Source organism: Triticum urartu, chromosome 5A (assembly GCF_056163025.1).
Source record: "Triticum urartu cultivar PI428250 chromosome 5A, HENAU_Tu73, whole genome shotgun sequence".
NCBI lineage: Eukaryota > Viridiplantae > Streptophyta > Magnoliopsida > Poales > Poaceae > Triticum > Triticum urartu.
Genome location: NC_141877.1, coordinates 84,763,485 through 84,771,909, shown reverse-complemented (window position 1 = coordinate 84,771,909; position 8,425 = coordinate 84,763,485).

The window sequence follows — 8,425 nt, the reverse complement described above, 5'->3', positions numbered from 1 at the left end:
TGTCTTAAAAAATAACATGGTAGATCAAAGAGTTTTTTTTTCTGTTTGCAATCTACGCGATTCGCCGCTAGAGTTTCCGTCGAGTTGATCGATGGAATTGGTCTAGCTAGCTTCTACCGGGCTCATGTATATACTGGAGTCTTGGCTGGACACACTCGTAGTGCTGCTAGTAGAAAAATCAGTCAAGCTGCTTCTATGGTTTGCTAGGTTTGCATGCACGTGTACAGCTTCAGGTAACTGAGTTCTAGTACTGTAAAACCAACAAAGTCAGAAAAAGATGACATGTAGTGAAAGAAATTTGCAAAATGCTGGGTGTGCCACGGCACACCCGGCACACCCTCTAGGTCCGCCAATGATGTGGATGATGGAAGGGGAGCTACAGCCGCTGTACTTCGTAACCATCGAGGGGAGGCGATGTCTGTTGGAAATACAAGCAAGTTACTACGAGATTTAATTCAAATAATTAATAGATAAATCATGACTACAGTAGCAGAAATTAAACTAATCATGCGAACTAGCATAGCAGATGAACAAATCACATTTAGGTCACATGCTAGAAACATGAATTTTACCACGATCTCGAACAGGAAGGATAGAATCACATACGGTGCAGCGGGAGCAGCACCGCTGACGTTGACGTTGTCGCCCATGTCGTCGAGGATGAGATTGCCGAGGTCGGGGAAAAAGTCGTCGTTCACGAAGTCGTCGCTGACAGCAGTCGCGCGAGTGCGCTCCCCAAAAACCTAATCGCCCCTCTTCCACACAGGATCACGAGAGGCGGGGTTTCGGAGGCCTGCTGTCCCTTCTCCCGGTGCACGCCGAAAGGAGGGATGGAGAAGACTTGCTTGGCGGCGCAATGATCTAGAATGGTGGTGAGAAACCATATGAAGCGGCAACGGCTAGGGTAGACGTCTGCCTGAATATATAGTGCGGGCCGGGTAGGTCGTCGGAGTAAACCCCACGTCCGAGTCGTCACGATCCAAAAGAATCGGAAACGGTTCAGTAATTAACGCGTCCGTTAGTTATTAATTAATGACTCAGTAATTTTCTCGAGCAGCAAAAATATAGACAACGTGCATAGCTCTATCCTCGGCTCGGCTCAATCCCGCAACCCGCGGCGCGGCGCGACGTGACGTGGCATGGCGTGGAGAGGCGAGCGAGGAGGAGAAGCGCGCGTGTAGGTCTCCTCTTCTCATACTCATACAAGTGGTAGAAGAGCTCACCTTATAAAGAGGTGCAACTCCCTCTCAATTTCCGGGATGGGACTAAACTTTAGCCTCACTCACTCCACTCATATATGTGCATGAATGAGCAAAGAGAATTTCAGAATTTTAGTTGGGCTTTGGGCCAAAGGCCTACTAGCAAAATTCCAACAATCCCCACAAAGTCTCATTGGCACATCTCATCATTTAGTTCCAAAATATTGTTTATATACCGGTGCTTAGTGGAGACTGTGAAGTTGAACTTCCACTTAGAGATTTATGCTACACTAGATCACAACTTGAATAGTGGACTATGCCTTGAACTACAAGTTTTCTGCGAGACTAGTTTCACACAAATTCTTGACTGATACTGGGCTGCCTCAAGGCTTCCCCGCGGGTGGAGCGTATACGTCATACTCCAGGGCCTTTTCATGAATTTATTAGAAAACACCCAATTCTCACAGACTGCGACGTTAACAGTCAAATTCATATAGGTGTGTTCCTCAGAAAATGTTCTGCAGGACAACATCTCTTCTTACCCGAATAAGCCACTTGGAACACATTAAGATAATGTAACGCCCTCGATGCGGCTATATCTCCCACGTGTCGAAGCGCGACTTAGAGGCATAACCGCATTGAAAGCAATGTCGCAAGTGAGGTAATCTTCACACAACCCAAATAATACAATAGGGAAAAAAGATACATAGTTGGCTTACAATCTCCACTTCACACAATTACATGAACAAAGCATTACAACATCCAAATACAATCAAGGTCCGACTACGGAACCAAAATAAAAGAAGACTACCCTAAATGCTACACAGATCCCCGATCGTCCCGACTAGGCTCCACTACTGATCAACTGAAAACGGAACAACACAAAGGACAAGATCTTCATCGAGCTCCTCCTGAGCTTGGCTGTGTCATCTGCACGGTCTCATCGGCACCTGCAAGCTGGTTTTGGAAGTATCTGTGAGCCACGGGGACTCAGCAATCTCGCACCCTCGCGATCAAGACTATTTAAGCTTATGGGTAAGGTAAGGTATGAGGTGGAGCTGCAGCAAGCGACTAGCATATATGGTGGCTAACATACGCAAATGAGAGCGAGAAGAGAAGGAAAAGCACGATCGAGAAACTATGATCAAGAAGTGATCCTAGAACGACCTACGTCAAGCATGACTCCAACACCGTGTTCACTTCCCGGACTCCGCCGGAAAGAGACCATCACGGTTACACACGCGGTTGATGTATTTTAATTAAGGTCAACTTCAGGTTTTTTACAACCAGACATTAACAAATTTCCATCCGCCCATAACCGCGGGCACGACTTTCGTAAGTTCAAATCCCTGCAGGGGTGTCCCAACTTATCCCGTCACAAGCTCTCACGGTCAACGAAGGATATTCCTTCTAGCGGGAAGACCCGATCAGACTCGGAATCCCGGTTACAAGACATTTTGACAGGGTAAAACTAAACCAGCAACACCGCCCGAATGTGCCGACAAATCCCGATAGGAGCTGCACATATCTTTTTCTCAAGGCACACTCAGATTGTCTTAGGTACGGGTAGGCCAGCCCAGAGTTGCCCCTGGTGGCCACCGGCAACTGACAGGTTGGACCAACACTCAGAGGAGCACTGGCCCGAGGGGGTAAAATAATGATGACCCTCAGGAGCGCGACTCCCAAGGGAAAAGAAAAGGCTAGGTGGCAAATGATAAAACCAATGTTGGGCATTGCTGGAAGAGTTTTACTCAAGGCGAACTGTCAAGGGGTTCCCATTATTACCCAACCGCGTAAGGAACGCAAAATCCGGGAACATAACACCGATATGACGGAAACTAGGGCGGCAAGAGTGGAACAAAACACCAGGCATAAGGCCGAGCCTTCCACCCTTTACCAAGTATATAGATGCGTTAATTAAATAAGAAATATTGTGATATCCCAACAAGTAAACATGTTCCAACAAGGAACAACATCTCCATGTTCCAACAAGGAACAAACTTCAAACTTCACCTGCAACTAACAACGCTACAAAAGGGGCTGAGCAAATCGGTAACATAGCCAAACAACAGTTTGGTAGGACAAGGTGGGTTAGAGGCTTGGTTTAACAATATGGGAGGCATGATAAGTGAGTGGTAGATATCGCAGCATAGGCATAGCAAAAGAGCGAGCATCTAGCAAGCAAAGATAGAAGTGATTTCGAGGGTATGATCATCTTGCCTGAAATCCCGCAAGGAAGAAGAATGAGTCCATGAAGAAGACAAACGGATGAAGCCAACGGATCCTCACAAACGCAACGTTACCAGAATACCGAGAAGAAGTACACCGGAAAGAAAGCAAACAACATAGTAAACAATCATCACATAAGCATGGCACGATGCGCAAACAAGTATGATGCATGTCCGGTTTAAAGAGGCATGGCATGGCAAAATGCACAAACGACACTACAAGTTAAGTGGAGCTCAATATGCAACGAGTTGCATATTGACGGAACACCGCATCAATTATTTAGTTCGATCTCGTTTATGTACCCAACAATATTAAATGATGTTAAACATGGCAAGAGGGTGAAGCAAATGAAAACTACCCACCTAGTCAAGTTTAAATGAGGCCGGAAACAACGAACAACAAATTCCGGTAAATCCCCATATGCATATTTTAGATTTGGTGCTGATCTGCCCTAAACACAACTTTAGAGTTATTAAACATGCAAAGCAAGTGCACCATGATAGACTAGGCAAAATTCTACCCCAATTACATATAAAGTTTATTACATTCGGAGTTACGGTTATTTAGTTATGAATTAAAGCATTTTAACATGGCATAGGAGCAAATTTAAACAAACAACATTTTAAACATGCAAGAAAATTGGATATTATTAATCTACACAAAATTCTAAGCAAGTTTCATATATTAAGTTTTACATATGATGCATAGATCATGAGTTATACTATGCATGAAGACTAGGGACTAAACTATAAACTGGCAGTCTCTTGGATAAATAGGAAAAATCTCTATGCGAAAAAATACAAGTCCTGGGCCGAATCTTAGGCGGCCCAACAGTGCAGGGAGCTCGGGCTGCTCACATTGGGCTTTTGAGGATGGCTGGGTGAGGAGGAACTGGGCCTACTGCGCGCTTGTGGCCCAAGAACACAGGAGGCCGATTTGGGGCATCGCGGTCAACGCTCGACGGTGTGCGGGCTGCAGCAGTCACCTCGTCCCTGCTCGCGTGAAGCAGAGGCGCGACGAGGCAGTAGTTGAGCGGCTGGAGTCCGGAAGCGGCAGCGCAACGGCGGGATCCGGCGGAAGAGGCGAGTGGATCCGGACACGTGGCGGCGTTCTACGGCGGGGTGGCGCGACCGACGGAGCTGAAGGAGGCAGGCCCGCTGGGGAGGCACGAGGCGAGGCGCTGGACGAGTGGGCGGTCAACGCGGCTCCAGGTGAGCGGGCGCCTCGTCCTGGAAGCAGAGGACGCAGGCGGCAGTGGACCTGGCGCTGGCGTCTCCCGGCGACGAGGAAGGGGCGGATCCAGGCGGCAGGGATGACGGGTTCGGCGATGCACTGACTTGGCGCGGACGAAGGCACGGCTCCGGGCGGTGCAGGTAGCAAACGAGGCGGATCCGACTGGCCGGCGCCGGATCCGGGCAACGACGGCGCGGTGGAGCTCAGGGGCGGCGTTGGGGACGAGAGAGGCCGGCCATGGCGTCGGGCGCCGTGCTCCTCGTTCCCTGCAGGCAGACGACGACGGGAGAGCAAGGTGAGCACGGGAAGAAGAAGAAAGGAAGAGAAAGGGCATGGGCGCGAGGGAGGAGGAAGGGCCTCGATCCAATCGGGATTTGGGCTCAGGCTGCCTGCGGGTTCGTCCGGTGTTGACAACGAGCTGGAGCGGTGATTTGGTTCGATTGGATGGAGGAGGAGACCGCGGAGAAGGGGATCAGGGAGGATCCCGATGGTGATTTGATTTTTGGCGGCGGCGAGGAGGAATGATGGGACAGTTCCCCTAGATTTTAGGGTTGGATTGCTACATATATAGCATGTGGATTTTAGGGTAGGGGCTACCTCGTCCCTCCGATCGAAATCGGGCGGTCGAGAAAAATATATTAGGAAGTCCAATTAACAAAACGGAGACGTTTTGTAGATGTTTGGGGATGATCCGGACTCATCGGTCACGACTGCTCGGGTTGGGTCCGGGACAATTTTCGGACGCGCGCGCGAGGAGGGCCGCGGGCTGACGAGAGAGGTTAGGTTGGGCCTGGCAGTAGCTAGTGGGCTATGCAGATGGTCTTGAGCTGAGAGAAGAGAAGAGAGGGAGGCCCGGCGACTGTTTTCGGAGACCGAAAATGTCCGACGTTAGACCGGCTATATTGCCGCTATAGTTATCCGTTGGGGCGTCAAACGCACTCCGAACGCGATGAAACTTGGCAGGCGGTCTACTAACAACAAGACAACACCGCACGCCAACTTTCATCCCATTTCGAGAACATTTTCCGGCCACTTCTAAAATAATATTCGGACGTGCTGCGGGCGCGTGCAAGTGTGTCTGGGCTCAGAATGGATAATAGATGGAACTTGGGGAACCCGGACGAATGCAAGTTTTGAAAACATGATGATGCAATGCACATGATGACATGGCAAGATGCAAGACGCAAGCAAATGACAAGGCAACAATAGCGAATAACTGGACGACACCTGGCGCAACGGTCTCGGGGCGTCACAACACTCCACCACTACGAGAGGATCTCGACCCGAGATCCTAGGGATGGCACCGGAGGGAAAACAGAAGAGGAAGAGGAGAGGTAAAACTAAGTTGCTTCTTTGACAAACGAGTGAAACCAAAGAACCTTGAGAGGTTGAGCAAAATGAAAGAAAAAAGCAACGGAGAAGAACAAAGTTGAATGCACTCCGTTAAGAAAGAGGAAAAAGAAAGAACTGATTCGGGTAGCACTTCGGTTGAAAAGAGATGAAGACTTGATAAAATGAAAGAGGTTGAGCAAAAGAAACACAACGCTCCAGTAAAATGGATAAACCAGGAAAAGAACACGATCCTAACAAAACAAGAAGATGGGTTGCGGAGAGCAACAACACAATGCGTACGGAACGCAGGGAAACAAGATCTTGAGAGAGCACGGTTACAACAAATGCTAGAACGGAGTTGTTGGAAAACCAACACGAAAAGAAAAAGCTTGATATGGTCTTATGGGATACATCTCAAATTATGAGGTGACAACCTGCCACTCACGGGAAGCAGAATTGGATTGATATCAACAAGGAGACGAGAAACTATATCGCACCGGAAAGGATAAATGAAGAATTTGGATCATTTATAAGCACCATAGATAGCAACAATCCTTAAGGAAGGCTTTAGGTGAAATATGACACAAGATAACTCCAACGAAGAGGTTGATGGATTTAAAATACCTCATTCTTAACAACATGTGAATCATGAAACATGAACTCAAATTATCAAGAATGACATAAAACCACCTGAAATGATACGGTAGAAAGAATTGCACTTTGGAATGCAAGATGAAGAATGCTTGAGCTCCTCTGAAAAGAATCTTAAAGAACACTGCGAGAAGGAAATTAAATCCTTGATGAACCATCATGTATAGCCTCCATGAAGAAACTCCGGTAAGAAAAGAATAGCAAGAAAGAGAAATTGAAAACACAAGGTGAATCCTTGCAATGATTTAGATGGATCTCCGTGATAATTAGAGCTTGGAACTCCGGGAAAGAAGGATGAGCACTTGAACCCAAGAATTTAATCCTCGTGAACAAACTCCGGAAGAAAAGATTAACATAAGGATGAAACAAGAGTAAGAATTATGTTATGCGCATGCTTCACCAATTTAAATTGATGACAAGCAACGGATTTGGCATACCACTTATTCTCGTAGAAAGATTAAGATAGATATGGCGCAAACTTGAGAAAGTCTTCAACGATCCACCGGTAGAATTTGAAAAGCACGAATGCATAGATATGATACACGAAGGAAGAAAACTCTTGAACGAACCACCGTAAGAATTAAAAATGAACAAAGAAAAGATAAGGAAGACACCGGGAAGAATTAGCAAATGAATGAAGATGCTTGAGAGAATTTAGACCCATGAGAACGAAGAGATCATGAGCCGATTAGAGATCTCTTGAATGATGCACCGGTAGGATTGGAGAATGGTAACTGAAAGCTGAGAATTAATAAATCTGAATTGATGGACACCGGATAATCAAACTGAGAAGACTCTTGAATTGCTCCGGATAGGTGAAAAGAATTCTCACAATCAAACAATTATGAGAGGATGGCCGAGAATGGGGCAAGATATGGAGAAAAACTCTTCTTCGGTCTTCAAATGATGAGAATGGCAACAAGAAGCACCACCAAGAATTATTGAGGCACACCTGAATGAAGAATGGAAAAGTTGAGCCAACGATGAAAAGAATTAGAAAGATCTTGGACAAGGGCATTTGACTGATGATAAATCATTCTTACGTCAAACTTCAAAAAGAATTTAGGATAGCTCCGGGAAAATAGAAGAGTCAGGTAAGATCCTGGAAAAGACCTGTGGGTTAGGGCCCACTCAAGAGAAACACCGTTGAAATGATTTAAAAGAGATGTTGCACTAGTTGAATTAAGTGGCTTGAATACGATAGGACCTCGAAATAGATTGAATGAAAGCAGAGTGGAAACACGAATCTTCGAGATATCTTGCAGCACTCCGGAACAATAGAATAGCGAGAAGTGGATGATTAAGAGGTGCACCGGTAAGAAAAGGTATTTGAAACGAGGAGAAAGATATGATCAATAACGCTTGAATTTAAACCACCGAAGAAGAAAAATGAGTGAAGGTTAACGAACTTGAAGCTCCGTTAGTATCTTCTTGAGCATCACCGGATAAGAAGATTGACGGAAAAGGAATGGAGAGGCTTCCCATCAATAAAATGGATACTTGAATAAGAAATCTGAGTCCTTGAAGAAACAGGGAGGGTGGGCGGGAAAAAACAAAGGCAACTTGAAGACGGATGTAACAAACACCGTTGAGAAGAAATGATAATTGACCTTGCCGATGTTGAAATGATCGGAACCACTTTGAGAGAAAACACGCCGGTTGAAAAGGGTTGACAACACAATCTCGATGATCAAGACAGATTAGTATTCACATCGGAGTATGAGAACACCACTTGGGAAAGGTATGGAATCAACATTTGACTTTGAAACAACTCGAATACC